The sequence below is a fragment of the Marmota flaviventris genome, chromosome 2, assembly GCF_047511675.1.
Source record: "Marmota flaviventris isolate mMarFla1 chromosome 2, mMarFla1.hap1, whole genome shotgun sequence".
NCBI lineage: Eukaryota > Metazoa > Chordata > Mammalia > Rodentia > Sciuridae > Marmota > Marmota flaviventris.
This window is the reverse complement of record NC_092499.1, coordinates 24,465,662-24,492,730: the sequence shown is the minus strand read 5'-3', so window position 1 is coordinate 24,492,730 and position 27,069 is coordinate 24,465,662. Positions and strand designations below refer to the sequence as shown.

The 27,069-nt window shown below is 39.7% G+C and overlaps 1 protein-coding gene across 4 annotated transcripts in view; it reads left to right on the top strand.

The window, feature by feature from the left end:
- The window catches only part of Nrxn3 (neurexin 3), a 1,482,316-nt gene that overhangs the window by 934,022 nt on the left and 521,225 nt on the right, over positions 1-27,069 (top strand). The gene's annotated exons all lie outside the window — the stretch shown is intronic.

The window sequence follows — 27,069 nt, the reverse complement described above, 5'->3', positions numbered from 1 at the left end:
CATTACCTCCCCTAAAAAGCCCTTCCTTATATGCCTAGAAAGGAACAGTCACCAATTACTGAGAAGTTATGATGTTGCATCATGGTTTGCCTACTTCATTAAATCATTAAATCATCAGAATCCACAAAGACAGGATGAGAATGGTGCAAGAGTGAGAAAAACAGAGAGAGCTAACAAGAAAAAGAGAGGGGAGAATGGAGAGGGGAGAGAGGAAGTAGAGAGATGAAAGAGAAGAAAGAATGAAAAAGTCTCCAGTTAATTTGGATCAGGATATCCATCCTTTCTAAGCCCCAGCTTCCTCTTCAGTAAAACAACGCATGCTAAAGCCTACATCTTAACTGAATGAGTTCAATGGCTTAGCTCCATGCAGCCCACAGTGCCTGGCATATCACGAATGCCTGGTAAATGGAACCCAGTAATACCATTGTTTCTGAGGATGGCGTGAGTTTTGTTTCTGCTGTATGGATGCCTGGCACGCATGGTGTCCCAGATTCCCTCCTCTGGTTGGTCCTTGTTCATTTAATTTCTACCCCTATCCTAGTCATCACGGAGGCTGGAGTGCATGGTTTTTCATCTCTGGACAGTGTTCACTCCACAGAAGTGTTCATGAATCATTTTTGAAGGAAAAGGGGGAGCGGTGACAAAAGGGAGGAGGGAGGAATGTGTTTGATGAAGTGTCAGGGACTGTGGGAAGTGGTGAACTGGCACAGGAAGTGCTGCAGGGCAGGTAGGTCCTCAGGTTCTAGCCAGCTGTTTTCCCATAATGTTGCCATTCCTGTTGAAAAGTGACAGTCCTGCCTCGGAAAACATTTCACAAAAACCAGAAGAGGAAAACAAATTTAATAAAAAAAAAAAATCACAATAGTATGTGAATATTAATATATCCTTCCCATTCCTTTCTTCCTTAAAGTGCTATAATTGACACTCTAAGGGAAACTTTTAAAAAATTAGCATATTCTTAGTGGTAGGGGATAAAAAAGCCAATACTGCAAAGAAATTGAATTTCTTCCATTGCTCATTCTGCTAAAACGATTTGGCCCAGTCAGGGATAGTTTTGGCCTAGAAAGCTTAGGTATCTAATCCAGTTGGACTGGCTGAGTCCCAATTCCAGAATTTTCAACATGCTTTCTTTACTTACTCATGAAATAGTTTGAAGAAGCCAAATAAAATACCCTTAGTGAGAGCATTTAATACAAGAGGTGGTAGAATCCTCTCTGTCCAGGGGCCCCATTAGTCTCTGTGCCACAGACACAAACCCATCCTCTGTACCCAGTGGCAACCAGCCTTGTGTTTGTTTCCTCTTCCTCCTCCTCCCCCTCTTCCTCCTCCTCTTCTTCTTCCTCTTCCTCTTCCTCTCCTTCTCCTCTTTCTTTTAATCTTTTTAAATTTTCCATTTTGGTACTAAGGACTGAACCCAGTGGCACAGCACTCTACTTCGGATACACATCTCCAGCCCTTTGTAATTTTTATTTTGAGACAGGGTCTTGCTAAGCTGCCCAGGCTTAGTTTGAACTCATAATCCTCCTGCTTCCCTGCTGAGTTGCTGGGGTTATGAGTGTAGAATGCACCTGGCTAGCTTTGTCTTTATCTAGCATAGACCTCAAGCTTCCCTTATGATCTCCAAATACATGGGCAGTTTTTCTTGACACACATTCTTCCAGCTTTTCTCACCTCAGGAATGTCTTTGGATGACAACTGTTTTCAAAAAAGATAAGAGGCGCTAAGAAATAAAGGACACAGGTTAGCTCCATTCTGAAGTTTGATGGCAGAAATTCATATACAGATGTAGTGGACTGAGTTTTGATTAGCAACAAGGCTGGGAAATAATTTTGAAGCAACATTTTAAAATGGGATAATTCCCATTAAAGTGAAAATAATGAGTTGTTCTTGGAAAATTTTAAAAAAACCATGGAAATGAATTCCCATGTGCCAAGAACTTGCTATAGGTCATTAGTCATTATTTTAGGCAGTCTTTGGTAGCTACGGTCCCCAACCTTTCCTATCATCTCACCAACACCAAAGTCAGTGATCAATTCTAGTAATAACAACTAATGTGCACATGCTAGAATTCTTGAACCCAGCCTACTCCTTTAATTTTGCATCACCTGATTAAATTCTGGAGATCTTCTATATTACAAACCATACACTAAAGTAAATGTAAAGGAAATGCCAAGTTGTAGTATAATGTTTTATTATAATATCTCTTTTCCTTCCCTTCATACTTTCTCCTTAACACTGCCCCCCATCCCCTGCTTCCTAAGTATCTCTCCTCCCAGTGAAAGATGCATTACCAATTGATTGCAACTCATGCACCAAAAAGAAAATTCTACCTCTTAGACCTGCAGTCTTATTTTTCACTTCTGCATTTAAAAATCACTAAATCAAGAAGATGTTAAGAAGAAATTAGCAAAATATCTGTCACCATACTTACAGGCAGTAATAGAACAATCTGTGCATGTTCCCACAAGGCCACTTTCCCAAAATTGTTGAAACTCTTCCATCTGTGGAACCTTCCACAGCCGTTATTTTTCTGCAAGGAAAGACCAACAAGGTTCCCCACACATATTTTATCTGGCAGAACATGATCACCTTATTTTGTTTTCCACTTCAAAAATAAATATTTTTTCTTTTCAGTCTCATTTGAATATGGGAACAGCAATTAATCATCATCATCATCTAGGTAGTTGTCTCATTGTCTTTCATTTTATTGCATCCATTTCCTACCCCCTTTTCACATTATATACATAATTTTATGATATTATTTTGTTTATACAAATAAGCTTCTTTCATTTTTTAATGTGTATTTGCAGGACCCTGTCCCTACATACAATTATATTGCTTAAGACAAAGCATAAAAATGCTATCAAAAAGGTAGGAAGGCAGAGAAAAGAGAAACCCTAATCAAGAACTCTAATACAGTTCCACGCAGGTAGCAACATTTGAGCAAGTCCTTGAAAGACTTCTATCCATTTGTAAATGAGATAGACTTTATGCAGTTTAAAGGAAAGAATCATTTTCTTTATCTTTGACATCTGACACTTGACATAATGTCCATTAAATAGTAAATTCTGATAATGTTGCCAAGATAAAGATGGAAGAAAAGACGCATAGGGTAAATTCCTAGAAGTGGGGATTTGTTCTGGTCTGATGGTAAGAATGGGGAGTTACAGTGAGAGCTATAGTTGAAGTGACAAGGGATGAGTAGGTTGCAGAAGATTTTACAAACCATAAAGCAGAATTAGAATTTGCCATATCTATGCAATGAGTAGCTACTGAAGATTTTGTGCAAAGGACTGAAATTATGTGAACTGTGGACTAGGGTCACTTCTCTGGGGAAGCAAGTAAGAGTCCTTGTTCAAGAAAAGGATTGGCTGCTAAGAACTGCATTCATTATTCTGAGAGAATCTCAGCATTCTGCTACTGAGAATGGGCAAAAGGAGCCAAGGCTGTGTGCAGCTGTGTAGAGAGTCCACGCTGTAGTTTAGGTAAGTAGAGTGAAGAAGACTACCAAACAATGACTTTAAATTTAGACTTCAGAGCCTGAGTAAATGAAAAAACTTAGGTAATCAGTGACTAAGGTATGGGACACACAAATAAGCTTTGGGGTAAGATGAGTGGTGGAAAATAATAAACAAAATGGTGAGTTTGGGTCATGTATGGAAGAGGTCAATGTAACTCCGATTAACAGATAAGATTTGAGGTATGGTCCTCCACTTAGAAGTAAGAGCTGATTCCATAGGATGATTCATGTGGGCTCATCAGAGGAGAGAACGTGGAACAATATCACAGAGGGTAAAGGCTTAGGGAGAACACATTTTTAAGTGGTAGATAATGGAAGATAAACAAAATAACAGTTTGAGATTGGGAAATTTATGATTCATGTGGGCTCATCAGAGGAGAGAACGTGGAACAATATCACAGAGGATAAAGGCTTGGGGAGAATACATTTTTAAGTGGTAGATAATGGAAGATAAACAAAATAACAGTTTGAGAATGGGAAATTTTCCGGTTCATTGCACTCTTACTCTTCATTTTTACCTATCTGACAACATCCTTCTTCAGAACTTATACCACTAGGTAGCCAATCCCTTCAACCAAAACAAGGACTACTGCATACTCTATTGTATTGACTAGAGGTCTTGTCTATTAGTTTATAAATAAGATGCCTGCACCTCTGCCTCTTCCAATGAGGTACATCTGAATGTCAAGGTGATTGGCATAACACTAATGCATAATAAGCAGAAATTGAATTTATCTCCCAAGATCTTAATAAAAGATTCTTCTCAGAGGGAACCTTTCAGATTTATCAGGTTTAAAACTGAAATATATTTACTTTTCATTTGTTTTTGTTTTTTTACCCTATCTATTTCTGTCATTTTCCTTTTTAATTACCAAGAATATTTATATGGAAAACAGGGTTCCCACTTCTTATATTTGTCAGATCTTGTGGCTGACATCTTGATTCCTATCATGTCAATTATTAAGGTTGCAGCAGAATCTCCTTTTAGCATATATGGCTTCCTAAAGATCAATTTGGAGATAAGATGTTAAGGGAGGTGGAGGTAAATAGAGGATATCTGTGTATATAAAGATATGGAAGGGAGTGGCCAGGGAAAGTATGTGAGCAACTGTTTCAGATCTAAGAGGGAGTTGATAGGATTTCAAAGGGTATGAGAAAACTGAGATTCACCCAAAGAAGTGAATGAGACCTCTTGATGTAGTGACAAATGCCACAGAGGACTGGGGCCTGATGAAGTCATCAACTGGGCTCTTCCTCGTACTTGTGGACCTAGAACATACCCTTTCTCTGTGCTCTGAACCAATGGATGAGCCTCCTCCCTGTCACAGAATATTTGGAGAACTCCTTAACTGTGAAGATAATGTTCAGGACACACCACAAGAGTTGCCCAGCCATAGCCATTGATTTACATGAGACCCCTGAGGTCCCATCACATAGAGATTTGTTTGAAGACTCAAAGCCCCAAGAGAGCTTAGACCAGAAGGTGAGAAGCATGGGGTTCCCCCATGAATGAAGATACAATCTGACATGTTGGCTAGATTGAGTAGCATGTTGAGAAAAAGAAGTTGGCTTCAAGTCAGATTGGAGGAGCCCTGAATCTTCTTTGCCTATAGTCAGTATTTTTGGAAAGAGGTTGTTTGCAAAGGAAATAACATTTTCATGTGATCCTTACTACTCTTCCATGGGAAAGGTCTCCAGAAGGACTGCATTGTAACAAGAGAATATTTTACCACTGGCCATAGAAGGACAAGGCCCTTTAAAGACAGTAGTCTAGATGTGGATGCTCCATGGGAGAACAAAATTAAAGTTTTTAAGGACAGTAATACTGTCCTTAAAAATACTGGTGACTTCTTTCTGGAAGCTTTCCTGGATTCCTTGACCCTACTCTGAAACTGAACTCTTCTTTCAGTCCTAAGATCATTGCACAGAAACAATCGCAAAGTCACAGTATTGGGAAGTGGTCCAGGCCACCAGAGCATGAGACTGGAAATCTGATAGCTGTGAGAAGCCTTTCTCCCACCCAGAGAATTCTACAGAAGAAGACTGGCAATGGAGCTCAGGGCAAAGCTAGACTTCCTTCTAATCAGGAGGGTGGGTGCTCCAAGAATTGAAGCAAATTGTGGAGTTCTTCTAAGTGGACTGAACCAGTAAATTGGTAAATTCATAGTTTCAACTCCTGGACTGGGTCTTATTTGGTTAGCATGAGATCATCTACATAAAACAGTAAAATGACCTTTTTCCTGTAATCAAGAAGAGAAGGAACATCTGAGAGTCATGTGTTTCCCCATGACCTCCTAGGGGCAATCTGAAGACTATGTTCCCATTGCCCTTCTCAGAGAAGAGACCTGGCAAGATGGCTTATGCTATTGTAGCACACAGTCAACGAGAATGTATGGCATACAGTGACGTGCCAAGAATACTTTGTTAATTCCAGTTGATCCTAAGGATTGTGTGGCAGAAACTCACTTTCAGCCGTCTGTTATCTGTTAAAGGGAAACAAAAAAAAAAGAGCAATTGGTCTCAAGTAATGTGGAAAAGCAGCTCATTTGCAAAGACCATTACTTAATGAGGTTCCTTGGTGACTTTTTTTCAGAAACAATTTTAGACATCGAAAAGCAATATTTTACCTCCTCCTTCTGCTCTGTGGGCTCAAACAGAAGTAAGGTGAAACCTTAAACATGTTTCTTTATTTTCTTCAGGCCCAGGCTTTGCTCAAGTTGTGCTAAACAGGCTGAGCACACAGGCAGGCCAAGGATGAAGCTAGGGTTCTGTTGGGCTCTTCTGGCAAGCAAAGCTCACTATCAATGGCTTCAGACTGCCTTAGCTGCCACAGGCTGTTTTCCTCCCACCCTCCCTCCTTCCTGCCTCTCTGTATTTCTTTCTCTCACTCTCTTCCTTTGATATCACCTTTCTTTTGTTTTACTCTTGTACTTTGGCTTGGAGAATTTGTCTCCAGTTGTATAATGTCTTAGAAGGACAATGTTGATTTAAGACCTGTCTCACTGAAGGGAATGACGGCATTCTTCCTTTCAGAACTGACCATTTAAAGATGCAACTCAATTATTTCTTCTTTCTGGAAGCTTTCCTGGATTCCTTGACCCTACTCTGAAATTGAACTCTTCTTTCAGTCCTAAGATCGCAAAGTCACAGTATTGGGAAGTGGCCCAGGCCATCTGGTTCTACAATGCTGCCGGCCTCTATAATGCTGGAGAGGAATTTTCCACCACATTCAGGAGGTACTCTGAACTTTCTCCATCATAAGCCAGGTCTTCATAACAGTGAGGAACAGGACTAACTGATGACAGCTAGTATATTGTAATATACTAGCTTACCATGCTTACCATGACCGGTGTTTTATAGGTCATGAATAAAAGACAATGAGTCAAAATTCATTCTCCTGTTATGTATTACTAATTAGAATAAATTATAATAATTTAAAAAGACAATATAGGGCACAAATCAAGAGGGTGACATCTTAAGAGGATGAGATATTAGGTCCAAATCCTGCCATTTACCCTATGCAACCTTGGACAAGCTACTTAATCTTTCTCAATCACAGTTTCCTTCTTTGCATTATGTATATAATTATAGCTACTGTAAGTTGTTCTCAGAGTTAAGCCAGGTAAAAATTGAGATAGTAAAAAGTAATACTGTTATTCTTAATAGCCATTGTTTATTTACAAATGCTTATATGTAATTCCAATATTGCATTATTTAGCAATGATCATGAAATTGATGAACAGTGAAGCTGGTGACTGAAAACCAATGAGATGGAAATTGTGGTAATGACCATCACATTTTCTTCTCCAGAAGATGGATTTTAAGTCTCTACTCAAGAAGCTAATTGGTAGTGCTGCTTCTATTGGTAACCTCTGTATCTGAGGCAGAGAATAATTCTGTTGGGTTTCTTTTAATATTTGGGACTCTAGAGTTGTTGAATACTGACCTAAGGAGCCTGAGAACCCATAACAATACCACATTAAAAATACCATATTCAACACTTGGAATAATAGGGTAATATCCAACTTTGGAACACAGAAAGACAATGCTTCATCTCAGGATTGCTTAAGGATGTATATTGTGCCTAATTGTATTAAATGCTCTTTTGTGTGGATCTATTCCCTCACCTTTCTCTCTCTCTCTCTCTCTCTCTCTCTCTCTCTCTCTCTCTCACACACACACACACACACACACACACACACACACACACACCCTCCCTCAGGAGAACAGCTTGGCCATCTAAAAGAATGTTGTAAGGAATTATAGAATTTAATTGCATAAAATACAATGAGTTGTTTTAAGGAAAGGTAATATCCTCAAACTGTTGAAGCTGCTTTCATTATCACTCCTCCTAATAATACTACTGTCATTAGTCAGTGTTGGGTATCACTACTTTCTATAATACCACTTATCACAATTGTTAGCAATTTCAGAGGACTACCCAATTCTGCCGGTTCTAGGTAAATCATCAGTGCCATTTCCTGTAGTAGGGCGCCCCCTAGCATTTCCACAGCCCTCTTAGTTCCATTTGGTCTTTGAGGACCCAAAGAAAACTACCAAATATTAAGAGATTGTTTTTTTACTGTGTAAGGACATAGGCTCTCCAAGTGCAGACGTGTTCAGCATTAACCTCCTGAGATTGTTCATCTGATATCACTGCATGTGGAATAAATAGGGAAAGAGATCTTTGACCAGCCTATCCTGCTGGAAGCAAAGCAGGTGGTTTTCTCTCAGGTCACAACTGAATTAAAAAGTCCCATTAATTTTGTCAAGGCAACTTAATTCTCTTAACCTGCTAATGATCTTCCTTTAGAAGAAGAGCAGTAACAACTGTTTGGAAGAGTTTTGTAAGGCAACCTTTAAATCTTTACTGAGTGTGTGTGTGTGTGTGTGTGTGTGCTTGTGTCGGGGAGAGAGAGAGAGAGCGCGCGCACCTGTTTGACTGATTTTAGGTTTAGGAGGTTCACTTCTTGATTTATCCCTGAAATAAAGAGATTTATCCCTGAAATAAAGAGATTTTTTGGCAGCTGTATTATTTGTATTTAATTTGGTGGCCCACCTTGGCAGTAGATCAAAGCTTGGGCCCTCCTTTTAAAGCATTTGCCTGTCTGGGGAAAAGGTGGTAGGCTCATGCAGCAGAAGCTAAGTGTGTATTGCTGGAACCTCTCTATAAAGGCAGGGAGGGCGAGGGGGAGGTGTGAGATATTTTAAAAATAAGACATGCTGCTAAATTCCCTGCCAACCTCCGTTCATGCTGAGTGGAGTATAAGTAACAAGTATCAGATAGTTCCTCCAGATGTCAGCTATTTAAAAGAGGCACATACTCCAAGTTCCATGGACTGTGACTGTCTAATCTCCATTGGTGCTGCTGCTGGTGGTGGTGGTGGTGGAGGTGGTGGTGGAGGTAGTGATAGTGGTGGTGACAGTGTTGGAGGTGTGATGGTGGAGGCAGTGATAGTGGTGGTGGTGATGATGTTGAAGGTGGTGATGGTGGTGTAGTATTGGGAGGTTAATGCTGCCTCTCAGAAACTTTTACTCACAAGAAAGTGTGGGAATATGTTTGTGTATTTGGGAATAAGAAAAAAAAATAGATAGGAGAAGATATGACCTAATAACTCAGAAAGGCCATTATATCAAACTCAGTACAAGTAACATTTTATTTTTCAATGTATGAAGCAAGAGGAACATCAGGAAACTGCAGTTGTGCTTGAGAAATTGACATACAGGTCAAGAAATTCTACAATGAGAATGATATTTAAAGTTTAATGTTAAACTTTTCTCTGCAGTGTTACCTAAAACAGATTAGAAAAAAGTATAGGACAATTTTGTTATGTTTTTGAATTACAGTAGTGAAGCATTTCTTAAAGTACATACTAAATTTATCTATTGAAAATAGTAATACCTAGGAAAAAATGGTAGGATCAGATTTACTTATAGTTTTCAGAATTTGTAGCATCAATCTCTTTATCTGTCTTACAGTAAATTACGCCACTCCCACCAGCTAATATGATGTTCTCTTATCATGATCATGCTTAAAACTTTCTATATCAGGGCCATAAAATTTGTGTACTCTGATGTCTCATAGTTTTTATAAATTCAGCTTTTATAAATTCAGACTTGATTCCTTTTCTTAAATCTTAGCTGATATCTTCTAACTAGAGGCTCTCCAAAGGATATAGTGTCATAATTTCTCTGAGGGTCAGTTTTTCTGCAGGAGATGAAATAAAAGGACTCTCTGTTCTAGACTCATTTTTGGTAACAAACTTAATTAACCAGCTCTTTCATCCTGGTTGAAGATGACATTGGGCTCTCCTCGTCCTTGGGTCTTGTGTGAATCAGACACCTGAATAAAAACACTTACCACAGGGGGGAAAAAGGCAGAGAACAGAGGGTTTGTGATTAAGTGAAAGTTGCATTTCTAGAAAAGAAGATTTGGTCTGTTCCTTCAAACCCCACCCCTCTCCCTTTTGAGGAGCAGAACAACGTAGGGATGTGTTATGTCAAACACAGTGCGATCAGCTGTCCTTCAGACAAACGGACTTTGAGAGGCAGTGTGGTCATGAGTTTTATTTCTTCCTCAACTTTTCTTTCTGTAGGTATCTCAAGTGAAGACATTTGCAGAAAGAGATAAGAAGCCACTATGTAGAGAAAAAGAACAACCTATGCAGTCACCACGTGGCCACCTGTGGAAGGGGCCAGCATTCCAGCACTAGCTTGTGCCTTAATAGGGCTGGAGGGACAGAGATGGTGAGCTTTTTGTTCATGAGGTTGAGTAAGGAACACAGTGTGTAAAAGGAGCAGTGTCTTTATCTGCTATTTGCAGCTGTGGGAGAGGAGGCGTTGGTTTTTTCTTCTAGACTCTTGTCTTCCCCACCTTTCTTCCTACCTTCTGTTTCCTATGATCCCATACAGAAAACTTCTGTCTCTCAAGGGTAGAATTTGTTCTGTTGCCAGTATTTATAGCTTCTCTAATGTTTTCTAAGACCTTTCTCTGCAGGAAACATCACCATGGCTCTAGCATTCATAGAATAATGCATTAGCTTTTCCTATATATACTTAGCTTTTCTTCTTCAACTTTGACTCCTAAAATTGAGTAAAAATGGAGTCTAAGGTTGATATTCTGGTGTCTTCTGGATGAAGCATGAACTCTCTTTGGTGTGGACTGATACAGGTCATCAGTTGCCCTGAAATTTCCTCAAGACTTTTAAGTTCATTTCCTTTTTCACACTTGTCTAATATTGGTGATGTGTAAAAGTATATGACTTAAGTATATGCTCGGAGAGATGCAAGTTATGTTTCTCATAAACAAATATACACATTCACTTCATATTTTCAGAGTCCAACTCTCTGTATTCTAGTTGATCGGACTCTAGCTACAATTCAGTAAGAAGGTAAGAATCAATAAAAACAGGCAAGTCTTGGGGTGCTGGCAGGTAGGAAGATGACATGTCCTTAATAAAACAGTGAAATAAAGAAATTAATTTTAAAAATTAATTAAAAAACAAGAAAAAAGAAAGCTCTCTCACATTTAAGGCCTATAAAACTAGGCTAAACCAGAAAGCAGAGAGCCCTGTCATTGGGGAGTGCTTCTGACAAATCCTTCACCCCACCCCCACTGCCTCCCACAACATAGGTGTATATTGTCTCTGCATGATTTAGTATCTGGTGCTATTCTGCATTTCTCAGTTTGGGGGCTGAGTTCCTCAGCATCCTTGACACATTACAAAAATAGAAAGCCCAATATCATAGTCATACCACCGCCCCACTTGCCACCCACAGCGTAACAGAAGAGCAGGCAGGCCCCGGTTTTCAAAAGGATTGCGTTTCAAAGCTACTTTATAGATTCTCAGAGCTCAGGTTATGTTTCTCCAGAGAAATGGTACATTCTATTTCCAGAACTCAAGTGCCTACTAACCCAGAATGTTCCCAATATCCAAGTCTAGAGCTACTATTGTCGAGTATCTGGTCAAAAGAGGAAAGGTTTTGTAGAGGGAGGTTTATTTGAAATTCTAGCCTAGGATACCAGCAACACATTTATCACTATTCCAGATTTGATAACCAGGTCTGGGCTACCCAACCATCTACCTCCTATTCTATCCAGAGTAGTTCTGGCATCCCAGATCTCAGTAGAGTTTAAGAGGGGACTCATGGGCCAAAAAAAAAAAAAAAAAAACAGGGGAGGGGCCATGACCCAACTGGAAAAGAATATGGCGAGGTGCTAGAGTGGATGGCGGGAGAGGGTGAAGGAGCATTAGATATATTCAAGGGGAATAATCAAAGCACTGGGGATGGAAACAAAAGGACACAAGGGTAGAAGCTGAAGTAGGGCTCTGGTGGTTACTAAAGAGGAAACACAGAACAAAAGTCAACTCAATTCAACATGCTTTACTAAGCTCCCAGTCCCATCTGAACCACAAAAGTGAACAAAGTTGAGTGACCTTCCATCTCCATAGTCAAGGTACCCTGCAAGGAGACAAGGCAGGTGCAAATGAAGATTTGCCTTCAAGGAGCACATCAGTGTGCTCCCACACTAAAGAGCCAAGGAGAGCACAGCAAAGGAGAGATCTGTTCTGACTTGGGGATTTGGTGATATTCTGTGGAGGAGGCAGCATACAAGTCAGGCCCAGTGGTGTTGATTGGTGGGAAAGAGAAGCATAACTGCACTCCAGTAGGTGAGATCAAAATCAGAGGCAGGGAAAATGCCAGAGGAATATGAGCGAAGGACCAGATGCCTGTAGAATAGAGAGTTAGAAGGGGATGGGAAGCAGTGATTTAGCTTTCAGAGTAAATCATCTTCTCCTTGGCTGCTAGTGAGACCCAAACCTGTGGGCAAGTTGTATCTCTAATGGACAGAAGGGGTGATCTGTGGCTTTGGAGCTAGTGATCATGAGTTTTTCTTTCCCCTTCTTCCTGATCCCTTGCCCAAACCCACCCTACTCATTCTATGACTCTCAGAGGTGGGAGAGAGGAGGCAAGCAGGGCCTTGGAACTCAGGTATGTTTCCAGGTATCCCAGGCATCAGCAACAGGAAACTCAGGCTAATGAAAATTTTAGAGAAAATGGGGAGGTTCACAGTGCTGGATCATATGTTATATAAAGTTGATGGTGTCAAAGTTTGGGTCAGTCCGTATGTCATAAAATAATCATAAGCCCCTGTTCTCTTGGGCCCCTCCTGCCCACAGCTTTCTTTAAAAGAACAAGTAAAATACCCAATTCTTAAATTTCTTCCTATGCTTGTAAAGGCCTGACATAGGGATGATAAATTTGGGGCCGATTTCTGCTTTCTGAATTCTGAGACACAAGGGTGGGGGGATAAGAAAAGAAGAGGGAAAGAAGAAGAGGCAGAAGACTAATTTTTCCAAATCTTCATCAGAGGCATAGAGTTTCTATTAAAGGTTGAAATGCCCATTTCTCTTTAAGGAATCAAAGGAGAGCATAAATGCAGACAGAGGGGTAGCCACATTGACCTGGAATTATACACGTTGAGGCCCTTCAAAGCAAAGTGAGAGAGCTCCATGTTTCAAAGGCAAATGGCTATTGATATTTACAGAGGCCTGGAGAAAGTGGAGATTCCTAGGTCAATATCAGCACTGCTAGGTACAAGGCGGTGGGGAGATGGCAGGCTCTGAGCCTCTACTTCCTCTGTCTGCTCTTAGGGCCTGCCTATGTAGCTATTGCTGAGGCTCAGCTGCTGGATCTCTGCAGCTGGAGATTAGGGGATTGATACTTTGCTATGTCTATGTGAGTGTGTGTATTGTGCTTTCTCTGGCCTATTTGCTTGAAGTCAGTCTAAATGATTATCTACTAGGAAATGGAATTCAAGTCCCTCACTGCCTCTTGGCCATTCCTCAAGTGAAAGGACACAAAGACTTTACATTAACATCTCTAGAAATTTAGAAGCTACAATTTAGAGCCTTAAATAGCATCCTTTAGTGGATCCTCTCTCTCTTTTTTTTGGCGGGTGGGTGTACCAGGGATTGAACTCAGGGTACTCAACCACTGAGCCACATCCCGAGTCCTATATTGTATTTTATTTAGAGATAGGGTCTCATTGAGTTGCTTAGTGCCTTTCTTTTGTTGAGGCTGGCTTTGAACTCACTATCCTCCTGCCTCAACCTCCCTAGTCGGTGGGATTAGAGGTGTGTGCCACGGCACCCAACTAGTGTAATCTCTGATTAACTCCATCCTGTCATCCTTAGTATATTACATATACTAAGTGTCTTATCACCAAAAAAAAAAAAAATGACCAACCAAAATATCTAAATGAAGACACTAAAATGTATACATCAATACACTTTGGAAAAAATGAAAAATATCTCTGTCCAAGCTGCGCTCAGCTACAATGCTGAATTCCTATGAAAACACAGTTTGATATCTATTAAGAGTAGGTAAGAAATTTGGATCTTATTTTTAATGGTGTTTGTCATGCATTTAGGGGCAATATTCCTTTCTAGGATTTGGTTTACAGTTCATCAGTTTCATCTATGAAATGAGGGATTTGAAACTATAAATGGTTCTTAAACGTCTAGGGGTCACAAACCTCTTTCATAATCTCAAAACATTTGGATCTTCTTTGCAGGAAAAAGTGCATTTAAAGATGAAATTGGATGTCTCCTTAGGGAGAAGTTTCACAGACTATTTTCAGGGCATAGAAGTTATGCACTCCACAACTCCAAGGGGCACAATACCCATAGACCTCAATGTAAATGACATCCCCAAGGGGGGTACAAAGAGGCAGCCTGCCTTTTAGCAGTTCCTTGAGCTCCAAGCTAAGAACCCTTGGGCCACATGAGCTCTTAGACTTCTTTTTGAATCTGAATATCTCTAATTTCACAAAATGCGTTATTATTACCAACCCTGTATTCACTTGGTTGGACTGTAATTACAAAAATACCACGTATTAGATGGCTCAAAAAAACCTAGATTGAAAGTTTGGAGACTAGAAGCCCGAGACTAGATAAGGAGCTAGAAGGTTAGGTTTCTCCTGAGGTGTCTTCTGTTCTTTACTTGCAGGTGACTGCCACTCTGTGTCCTCACATGTCCTTTATGTATTTATTTATTTATTTTTTCCTGTGCCTGAATTCTCCTTTTATCTCTTCCTCTTCCTATGAGGGCACCAATTCTGTTGAATTAGGGCCCTGCTCTCATTATCTCATTTAACCTCAGTTACATCTTTAACAACCCTATCTTCTAATAGAGTTACTCTGGACTCGTCATCAAGGGCACTGGTCAAGAGTACTTCCTGGGTGATGTAGTGAATTTGGGGACAAGAGATTTTAAAAACTTATAAATCCTCTTCATTTGTGTTTTCCTTTGGGCCATGCATGTAATCATCTTCTCGTGATGTAAATCAAACAACCACAAACCTCTTCCACATCTGGTAAGTGGGGTGGGGGCAGTTGGGGTTGCTATTTCTGCTATTCCTGATTTTTCTTTAACTGTGGTGGGAGAGTGGGGGCTGAGAAGAAAAGGCCAAGACTTTCTTATAGTTTTTTTGTGTGTTTATTTATTTATTGTTCCCCCAGTGCCACATTTAGTAACCACCACCTGCTGAGTAACTCCCAAAGGAACAGCCATTCCATGCCCCACCCCCAGCTCCCTAATACCAGCCACAGCTAAAGAAGAGACACATTCAAGAGGAGGATTAGAAAATTGCTGGATGTCCTTATTCCTAAAGCATCAACATGGCACTATGGCTATTTAATTTGCCTAGTCATGTGTAAGCCTGGGAGTTAGTGATGTTTCAGACCTACCAGGAATGTACAGCACCACCCAGTAGTACACTGTCCTTTTGTCCTTCTTGCTTGGGAGGCACTGACCTTTCTCTCCACTCATCTCCTACACAGTAGCAAGGTATACATTTTAGGAAATTACATCTATCAGGCACAATGACTCCCTCTGTGATGCTTCACTCCCACTCCATACTCCCTGGGATGAAAAGGCTCCCTATGTGCCTGAATCGGGCTAAGACATTTATTGCCAGAAACTTCTGCCCTCCCCTTCCTCTTCCATCCCTTCCCTGTGAACTCTTTTTGATTCCTTGGGAATCCACAATAAATACTTTGTCATAAGTATTCATTTGCTTAAAATCAACAGGTGGGTGATTGGTCAAGCCAGGCGGGAGAGAAGGTGTGGCGGGGAAATAAACAGGAGGTACAAGTACTCCTAAAGGTATTATTATTCCAAAGTCATGCAGTTCTTTAGCTTCAGTTTCTACTATAAACATCAAAAATTTGAAAATTTGAGACTATCTGAGATAGCCTATAGTTAAGTGAGTTGCCTCCGGTCTAACAACTAATAGAAACCATTAGAAATCCTACATAAGGAAGGAGCTTCTTTATTAGTTCAAAATGTGGTTTAAAGGAACAAAGTTATGATTTTTCTTATGGTCTAACTTTTTCAAAGCCCTCTGATTCTCTCTGGCTCTAAGTCTTATATGCATGTGTTTTTCTTCTCCTCCTTCTGTGACTTTCTCTTATGGTTGAAAGGTAAGCGTTCATGCTCATCATTGTTATGGATGGTACTGATCATATCAGAGTCCTCTTATGGGATATTGTTTCTAGAATTTTCACTTTCAGAGGATAAAAACTCAAAGAACATGAGATACGTTCTCTTGGCATTTCAGTTCCCAGGTTGGGCAGTACATTTTAAAATTATAATTGGTTTTGTCAAGATCATGGTTTGGGGAGTGAAAACTAGAAATCTCAGGAAATAGACATCTTTTCTATTTATCAAATAGCAACAAGGATAGTGTAAATGTTTGGAGGAATCACTGTGACTTCCAAAAGGAAAGGAAAAACTTCTGAGAAAAACAGAACTTTGGCTTCATTTGTAACAGGAATGCAAGAGTAAACCTTTTTATTTGTATCTCCTAAGACTAACAATTCTATGAACAGCAGCAAGGTATCTGAAGATGGAATGTATTATGTATTATCCACTAATTTGACGTAACCCTCTTTTGCATTTCTTATTTTCAGTTAGTGAAGACAAGGCTTTTATAATTTCTACATTATAAATTGCTGAAGTGTCATGTAATAAATACTAATATCTCATGCAAATGCTTTGGGTATCATTTCATTTTAATATATGCAAATTAAAGTTGTCTATTTGAAACCTTTACTTTTGGGGGGTGGGAGGGTACCAGGGATTGAACTCAGGGGCACTCAATCACTGTGCCAAATCCACAGTCCTATTTTATTTTGTGTTTTATTTAGAGACAGGGTCTCACTGAGTTGTTTAGCACCTTGCCATTGCTGAGGCTGGCTCTGAACTGGCAATCCTCCTGTCTCAGCCTTCCAACCTGCTAGGATTATAGGCATGTGCCACTACACCCAGCTATATGAAATCATTTTTCTACTTTAAATATGATACAAGGCAGCACAGAGATTGGTAAACTAATTATTATCTAGCAGCTAACACTGTTAGATAACCATCATTTGCTTGTCATTGTTTCATTTCATTATAGAGCAAGTAGTTTTGCATGTATTGAGAGGAACCTGTGAGGAACATAGTTACAGGAAAACAAAAGAAGAGAATGAGAGAATAATTAGGTTCTAGGATCCTTTCCAGAAATATCACTATAATATTCCATTGTATACTGAGAATGATAATTAAGGGCACAGAATTGTTTTATAAGCACATATGAATTTATATTCAAGAAAAAGATAGCATCTCATTTCATTAGTTGTCATTTAGTTTTTTGATTACAAATTTTGTGGGATTTTTTTTTTGTAACTGACTTAAGCTGGTACTCATTGTAGGCAGATGATCTCAAATGCAATTATTGATTGCTCAGTATTTGTCCTTTTTGCCTTATGTTCCATGGGTCCTTGAAAGGATGGGACTGGAAGTCTTCTATCCACTATTTATGCTATTTAAAATAGTTATGGCCTTGTTACTTATTTTCCAACTTATTAGTTTTAAAGAGAATAGAATAAATTTGTTCAACAAATTTTAATACACACTTAACGTGTTAAGCATTATTCTACATCCTAGAGAATGAGCAGTGATCAAAATACCAAAATTCCAAGGCAGCATATATTTTAGTGGAGTTTTTTTATCATGGCTTTGTATTTTCTCTTTTCAATCTATCATTTTGGATTTTATATATCTGGAGGCTGTATTATTGGTTGCATACAGATCCAGTACTGTTGTATCTCCTAGACTGATTGTTTTCTTGAGGATGTAATGATGTTTTGTAGAAAGGTTCATTTGTTTGATAATAACATTTCCATATAATTTTTCTTTTGGTTATCATTTGCCAAATATATTGCTTTGAATATTGATTTCAGGGTATGGTAGTTCTACTTCTTATCTATATCAGCAGCTGGGGAGGGATAGCCTGTGCTGGTTAGCAAGAGCAAAGAAGTTCGCTTTCTGTCCCAGGGTACTCAAGCTACATGTATTTATTTAAAGTGATTCATTTTAATTTATTTTTAATCCACTAGGATTTCCTGTAGAGTAGTAGAGGACAATAGGGTAAGCAAGCCATCATATTCTTCCCATAGAAATGAACTCTTCACCAATGAAAACTGCCCTCTTAGATCACAAGAACAGCAGTTGTGTAGGTGTTGCTAGTAGGAAAAAAAAGAGTTTTGGTATTTAAATAGAAATGTGAAATTGTTAATATGTCTAGAGATAACTTGTACTGCATGCAATAATGAAAAATTAAGTTCTAGTGCAATAATGCTTAATTTTAATTTTACAGAAGTCTAAGTTCTCTAGCCACAGTGCATGAAGTTTCAATAAATGGGGGCAGGTTATAATCTTTGTAACATCCAGGATTTGTATTTGGACTTCAAAATAAGCCAAAGAGATAGCATTTGAGTAAATGTAAAAGTAAAAGAAAAAGAGAAATTTCAAAAGAAAATTTAATTAATCACATAATCTTAAATTTAAAAGGAAATTTAGAAGTTATATACCCTATTCTCACTTCAGAGGTTTTATTAATTGATTTTATTTTTTAAATACATGACAGCAGATTGCATTACAATTGGAATCTACTACTTGAACATTTCCTGTGACAGAGAGCTCACTGCCTTGCAAGTCATCCCTTCTGATTTTGTACAGGCTCCAAATGTTGGAAAAGTTTTCTTCTTAAAGTAATGCTTGCATATTTTGAAGTCCCCCTCCTACTCCTAGGTGTAGAAGAAATGTTCTCTCCAAAATCCATTAAATACATCCCAATACTATTCCACAAACCTCCCATTTAATATCTCTTTTGGTCCTGGTACTGGTCATAAGTTTAAGATGCAGGATATTATCATATGCATCTTATCTATGAGAAGAGAGTAGGCAACTTGTCCCAGGACACACAGCTAAAGAATAGTGAGTTTGAGCTCAAGTTGTCTGGCCTTAGGAATAGATCCTGGCTCCCTATATAATTTCTCTATCAATCATGTAGGGGGCCCCCAGATATAAACCAACCAAGGAAAACAGAATGTGACAAGTGTTAAGAGAACAGTGTTTAGTAAGACAGAAAAGACCAACTAATTCTGCCTGTCCAGATTTGAGGTGGTAGATTTTACAGACATGGATATCATCAATCTAAAATGTTATCTTAATGTTGTTTCATCATCTGTTCTGAATACCAGCCTGTTGTTCCTACTTTTGATATAAACTCATATGTCAGCACCCCCTGACTTGACCATCAGTTTTGAAAAGTGTTAAATTCTTAGTACCAATGAGAAATGCCCTTATTACCCATCTTGCAAACATATCTGAAACTGCTTAGATAATACTTTGTACCTTCTATTTGAGAACATTAATTCCCCTCCCATTCCAGATTTCTCTATTAGGTGAATTTAAGACCATATGGTATCAAGGAGAAAGAGATAATTTTAGACTTCTCCCTCTACCTTAGAGTGTATACACTTCATGGATAGTGAGTGAGGTAGAAACTTGAATGGTGAAAGCTTGAATTAGGTTATTTCTACAATTAAACAAGTCTTGTGAAATTGGATCCAATAGGTATTTTAGTATCTGAAATACAACTACGTGGAATAAATGAAGCAAAGGTAAACTCTTGGGATGCCATAATTTAATTTTTAAATTAATTATGGTACCTATTTAACACCTCTGAGTATGGAAATCCAGGCATTAGAAATAAAGAATGGCTTTCAACTTATGAAGCACTTCCCCCCACTCTTCTCCTCACTTTCCTTACTCTTTCTCTACCTTGTCTTTCCTTGTTTTCCTTTATTCCATGAAATTTTTCTTTTGCACTGAAAGTAAACATTGACTCCTTCTTAAGTTTCTCATGCTCTCACACTCAAGTCTAGTGAAAAAAGGAAAGTGGGTATGTTTCTCTTTCCCTATTTGGAAGTATTCAAGGCCTGGTTTACAGTCATAGTGAACATCAATAGATTAGTCTTTTTTTCAAATATACTTTTTTATTGTATCCTCAAAACCATCCCATGATTTAAGTACTATCCATTATCACACTCTTGAAGAAACATGTTCAGAGTTGAAGGTAAGTTGCCCAAGACCATACAGCAGGGAGCTGTGGACCCAGGATTTTAACTCTGGTCCTCTGACACTCAACTCACATGTCATTTTGTCTGTGCATTCCTTCCTTTCCTATGGCAGATTAATTCTATCTCTATTCTGTGTGCTTTTTTTTAAAAAAAAAAAAAAAAAAAAAAAAACTTTATTCTAGCACATATTGTTTCCAGGAAGCTGTATATATGGATGGGATTTATGGTTTGTTTGGGAGTAGGTTAAATGGGGTTTTCCTCCACTAGAACATTTATTTCCTAAGGCCTGAAATCTCTTTTACATCACTTGGTCTCCTGGAATTCACCCAGTGTCTTGCCCACAGTAAGCCTAAATAGACTGTTCATGGAGAGAGTGAATCAGTACTAATTCAGAGGTATATTCTTGATAACTTTAAAAAACTGTTTTGGGGCTGGGATTGTGGCTCAGTGGTAGAGCGCTCACCTAGCACGTGCGGCGGGGCCCCAGGTTCGATCCTCAGCACCACATAAAAATAAATAAAATAAAGATATTGTGTCCAACTACAACTAAAAAATAAATATTAAACAAAATTCAAAAAAAAAGTTTAAAAATGATGGAATCCTAAAAAGCCAATGAAATAATTATTAAGGATGTGGAAGGCATCTTCCAGGAGGGAAGGCTAATCCTTAGAATCTATTTTTTTAAGACAAGAAAGAGAGAAAAGGAAGACATAGAAAGGAGAAGTAACCAGCAGGCCTTTCCAGATCCCAAAGCAGACTGGGATCCTGAGAGTTCCACTCTACTCTGAAAAACAATTATAAAACAATGCTGGGTTTTGGTAGTTGACATTTTCTGGTTCTGGAACCAATTGCTTTTGTTTTGACATTGGATTGAAGGATACTTGTGATGAGAGTAAGAGGAAGCTGTTCCCTCTCCCGTAGAAGATGAGCAAAGAGAATCCAGTGAGGTGGGTAGCTTGTCCATGCTCTGCTTTGGAATTGCTGAGGGAGCTTTGTCTTTAATCATTCTCCCGGATATCTGTATAAATAAGATGAGAATACCATCTGCAGGGATAACTCTAAATAAGTCATCTGGGAAAAAAAGGATAATCATAATGATAACATAATAATTACAATAATTATTACTCACATTTATTTATTATATTCCAGGCACTATTTATGTGCACTTTGCATGTGATAGTTGTTTAAATCCTGACAAAAAACCTGCTAGATAGACAGCATGATTATTTCTGTTATAATGAAAAAGCTAAAGTACAAAGGGACTAGTAGAATCAGGATTTGAACCTAGGCAGTAGAGCACCAGAATCCAAGATCTAAATCATTATGTGCCCTCAACATGTTCTTTAAATCCTCAATTAGATAAGTTATCCTATAAATATATAAATGCAATTATTCTTTATATTATTATATAACAATAATCCATTTTATTTGACTCTTCAAAATTGAATAGAAATTTGTTATGGTGCTGAGGATGGATAGTTTAGATCTCTGATATCCAATGTTAAGCTTAGTAGAGACTAACAGGGGTGTAAATCTCTATGAGGAACTAATTGAGCCCTGTCTTTGAGTGAAAGAAAATAAAAACACTTCTGTATTAAAATAATTTACCTTGGACTTCAAAGGAACCTGGTTAAGGAACATTTCACATTTTTCTTGTCCTTGAAGAAATGTATAAAAATTCTAATGCAATAAATATCCCAACTCAACTGATCAGACTCAAAAGGTTTGGGAAAATCTCTTGCAGAGATTTTTCTTAATATTCAAACTGCTGATATTCCTATTTCAGCCACAAGGAGGACAAGGGAATAACTATGGATGTTTTATAAGAAGAATAAGTTAAAAAAAGAGAAGCAATATATGCATTCTCTAAACTACAAAACAATACACAGATGACATTGTCCCTTTCTTAAACAAATCAAATCCATGTAGGAATAATGTTTAGAAGAATCAAGCTTCTCTTTTATAGCCCCCAATGGAAAATATAATCAAAATCTGCTTTTTTGTAAGACGGCTTTCTTAAATAAATGAGGAGAAGGATGAATTATGTGGCTATAAATAAATCTACTGACATATAATAAAGCAAAGTTTGACTGTTTTATGGTGTCACTGGAACTCATGGATATATTTATAGTCGTGTTAACAGTCACCTGTATTTTTTCAGGACTTTTATTTCATTCCACATTATGAGAGTTTAGTTGTTGTGTGTGTGTGTTTTTTTGATCTTCTCCCCCTAAATTGCCTTTTGGATCCCTGCATTGAAAGAGAAAGTAAGGATTTCTGTATTTCTAATCTTTAATTTTGGAAAGAGGGTCCTCATCTAAGGGCTTAGGTGAACAGACCGTCCCAGGCTTTCTGTCCTTCCTGGGTCTGTGCGGTCCTATTAGATGTGTCTGCAATGATGAACTTGACACGTATCTCCTGCTGACAGCAAAGTGGCAAGTCAGTGCCTGTCCAAGTGAGAAGAGCCATGTGCAGAGATAGAATGTTTTGTGAGAGATGACGGACAGGGCGTCTTTGCATTAGGTTCCTGACGCCTGACACACTTAAGTGCATCACGAGGCTTATTTTAGAAGCCAAGATTCTTTAGGCTACTTTATAGCTGAGGCAGAGAACAAAACAAGGCAAAGAAGAAGAGGGTAAAGATTCTCATACTTTACCTTGGGATAGTCTCCCCAGAGGAGAAAATAGGGAGATTAAAAGAGGAAAAAAAGGAAGTCTCTGATGTCAAATTCTAAAGTCTGAAGTAACAGAGAAACCCAGTTATTGACCTAGTCGATCCAGCTATGTGAGTTTTTACAATCTGCATTCCATTCAGAAATTTAAGGTTTCAAAAAGTCTGGTTTGGATTTCATAGGGGTTTGTTCAAGTGGGGCACAGCCTGCATGTTCCTGTGAAATTATTTATGCTTTTCAACTAAATCTGTGCAGAGCATAACGTTTCTAAATCTGTTTCTCTTCTATTTTAAAAGTGGACTCTCATCTTTATCCTGTAGCTGCGCACTTGATCCCCAAGTGTTGTCACTGAAGGGTCCCACTAGAGAAGAGAACTCAGGAGGACTGAGGGCAGTTTCTCTGATGGGTGAGGACAATCCTTCTGCTACAATTCTAGCTTCAGGCAGTGTTTAGGAGGTATCACTGGAGATAAAAATCTCGAAAAAATATATTTAAAATGTCAGCTGAATGTAAACTCTAATAGACCTGAGAAGAACGGGAGTTAGAAATGAACTCTAAATAGGAATGTGTTGAATAGAGGGAGGGACAGAGGGCATATGAAAATATTAATAAGACATGCAGTTTATCAGGATAATTATGGGTTAGTTTTTTCAGAGTGGAAAAAGTAAAATAAACCAGTTTTGTATTTGTCCTCTGATTGGTCTCAGTATTCAGCTGTGTCCACACTTGGAATCTGACTTTCTGGAACTCACACCTACTTCTTTTGACATTTTGTGGAAAGTAAGTAAATAAATTATAAGTATGACAAGTAAAATGAATAGTTCCAACTGTGACACACCAGCAGCATTTGCAGATTTTATACTGCATTAAGGATTTATTTTCACTTTATTATTTAGCAGAGAATTAATTGGAAGGGCCTCTACGCTTCCCATGCTTCCGTGGGATGAAGTCAAAACAGAATCTCCAACGCCCAGTCCAATTTAGTAAAGAAGAAAAGCATGAAGTAGGTAGGTGTCCTGTATATCAATTTTGGAGAGCTTGCCTCTGGGGATCAGTGTCACTAAAGGCAGATAAATGGGTCCATGAAACAGTTTAAGAACATGTGACTATGAGGTTGGCAATTGGTTCATTGGATGTATTCATTCATTAAGCTCCTACTATGTGCTACCCATTGTCTGCCACACAGAGGATGTAGGGGAGAGTGAGAAAAAGGCCCTGCCATCAGGGAGCTTACCATCATTTTTTTTTTAAATTTGTATGTAATATCTACACAGAACATTGGGTTTCATGGTAATATATTTATACAAGCAGAAAACATAATTGGATCAATCACAATCCACAGTACCTCTCCAGTCCCCTCCTTCACCTTTTTGGTCTTCCTTCTATCTCTAAGAAATCCTTTGTTTTCCTTGTTTTCTCCCTAGCTTCCACACAGGAGAGAAAATGTATGACCTTGTCTCTCTGAGTCTGGCTGATTTCACTTAACATAATTTTTGCCATCTTTTAAAGGAGATAGACCCTGAATAAATATCCAGGTAAAACAATTTCAGAATGTTGTGATGCCATGAAGGAAACTAAACAGAGTAAAGGGGCAGAATGCCCTTCTGGAATGGCAGTGGCTAATTGCACTGAGCGCCAGAGAGGACCTCTGAGAAGGTGGCATTTGAAATGCACTGATCACATGAAAATATGGGGGGAAAAACTTTCCAGATGAGATGGACCAGCAATACCATAAAGGCCTTGGGCTGGAAAAGAGCTAGGTACATTGAATCAGCAGAAAGAAGGTCTGGGCGACTAGAGGATCTAGTCTGGGGGAAGATGGAGCTGCAGAGTTAGGCAGAAGCCTGCCATGTAGGTCTCTTTAAGGCCATGACATAGAATCAGAGCAAGTTCCAAGTGCAGTGGGAACCCTTTGGGGGTGCTAAATCAAAAAGCAGTTGAGTTGAATGGGAACTGTAATGTGCCTTAAAAAGAATGTTTAGTATATTAAAAATTTTTTAATGACTTTACCAATAACAATATAAGACCCTAAACGTGTTCTTAACCTTCTTGAAGCTTCAGGTTATTTTCCTAATGAATAAAGAGTACTGTTTTTATTTGTCAGGTGCTATGCCAGATATATATATATATATATATATATATATATATATATATATATATATATATATATGGTGTGTGTGTGTGTGTGTGTATATGGCTCTCTCTCTCTCTCTCCATATATATATATATATATATATATATATATATATATATATATATGATCTCATTTAAAAATCTCCAACCACCTAAGGGGGGGAGGAATTATCCATACTTTAAAGAGGAGGAAACTTACATTTGAATGTCCATATACCACCCCCACCTTGCTGTGATGTTACTGAATATGTGTTGCTTATTTAAGACATTGAGTGTGTAAGTCTCCACCCACAGATATGAGAGACCTTGTCAGAGGGACACCTCCCTGGAAGACTGTGCATCCTGAATCATTCTAGAGCTGAGAGCCAGGGCAGTTAGGATGACAGTGCAGCATTTATGTGGGCAGCATGGAGATTTAGGAGAACACCAACTTCAGAACCAGCTTGCCAAGACACTACCATAAATTCTGAAATGGACTTGATATTTGACCTTGAGGACAAATCACCTGTAGATTTTGGTATCTTGATATATTGGAGAGATATAAAGCTACTTCCTTAACATCTCTGTGGGGTGTCCCAAGATGCATAAGATTGCCTTAATTCCTGTTCTTTGTCATGGGAGGGAGGTGAAAAGAGAACAGGAATATATAATAGGTGCTATAAGCATCTTTTTAAAGATGCGACCTAAATATAGTGGATATGATGTATCTAGCAAGTATCAATTCCTCAGCCTACATCCCTACCTCCCGGTAAACTTAATGAACTTTGAATCAAGATGAGTGCTTAGGTGAAAGTCAAAGCTAGCAAGGACCAAGTAGAAAAGCGCCAGTCCAGGCACAGCTGTCCTTCGGTTTGCTTCTCTCACTCAGCATGCCTTGTGGAGAGGTGAAAGCCACCTGGTCCAGAATATCATTGCTCCATCCTGGAATCACAGATGGCCAGCACAAGCGCTGCCACTGGGACTCTGCAGGTTCAGCCTTGATGCAAACACTGTGCTCTATTTGGTGCCCAGCGCCTGGAGATAATTCACGCATGTGGGGCAGTACATCCGTGACAGATCCAGGACAGACCAGTCATCCCTCTTCCACCCGCAGACCTAGGACCCTCGCCCCTCCTGAAGTTCTTTGACAAGCACTGCCAGCTCCAGCGCTCACCCTTAAGTCCTGAATTCCAAGAGCTTCGTGTCCATCTGGGTGAAAGTCTACTTCTTGTATCAAAGGGTTCCCAGTCTCTGACCCCTTCACTCTAGAGTCCTTGGGCTAGGGCTACCCCATCACCTTCATTTTGAGAACCGGGACACCAGATTCTCTCCTTTCAACCTGCAGGTGGGACCTTGAGTATCTTGGTCCAGAGACTCACACGCTTGAAAAGTGGCTGCCCCAGCTGGCCTCCAGGCGGGGAGGAGCCAGCCTGCGCCCCAGTAGCCTGCAGCAGCTAGGCGGTCCTGATGACTTAAGGGGATTATTTTTACTTCCGTTTGGGGCCACTTCGGCATTAGCCACTGCCTGCATTTTTCTTCTAAAATTGTAAAAGGCGCCTTAACCGAGCGAGTTTGGTTGCAAGTACCTGGCAGAGGAGCAGGGGAAGGGTGATAAAGGAAGATGCAGTGTCAGTCTTGTGGGTCTCACTCACACTTGCGAAGGAGCGCGCGCGCGCGCGCACCCACCCCCCCACCACCCCACCACCACACACACACAACCGGGCGGGAACAGAGTGAGAGAAGGGCGTGCAGAGTGCGCAGGAGGCTAGCGGGCGTGTACGAGCGTGTACTTGAATGGGGAGGGCCGGGATTCCGGGTCGCTCGGGCCCCTCCCTCCTCTGAGCCAGCCAGTCCCTCGGCAGAGCGCTCGGGCTGCACTGATTTGCTCTCAGGAGTGCGCTATTTGCATATGACTTGCCCATTTGTGAATTTGGCTCCCCAACTCCTCGCTTCACTTCACCTGTGCCTCCCTGTTCCGCGCACTTTGCTGGAGCCCGCCCGCCTTTCGGCCACCTCTGCCGCCTGCAGGGCACCTCCTCTAGCGCTTGCCCTGATTGCGCCCACCCACCTCCCTCCGCCTTGTGCCTCATTGGTTTGGGTGGCTGCTCCGCGCTCTTCTTTCCCTCCAGTCCTTCTTGTTCTCTTCTTCGGGCTGCTGCTGCTGCTGCTGTCTTCTTTTCATCCAGTTGGGAACCCTGGAAGCAGGCGGCTGCTCCGTGGCGCTCCTCCAGAAAGCGCAGGGTTAACTGCCTCCGCGCCCTTCCGCCACTGAGACTCTCAGGAACAGAAC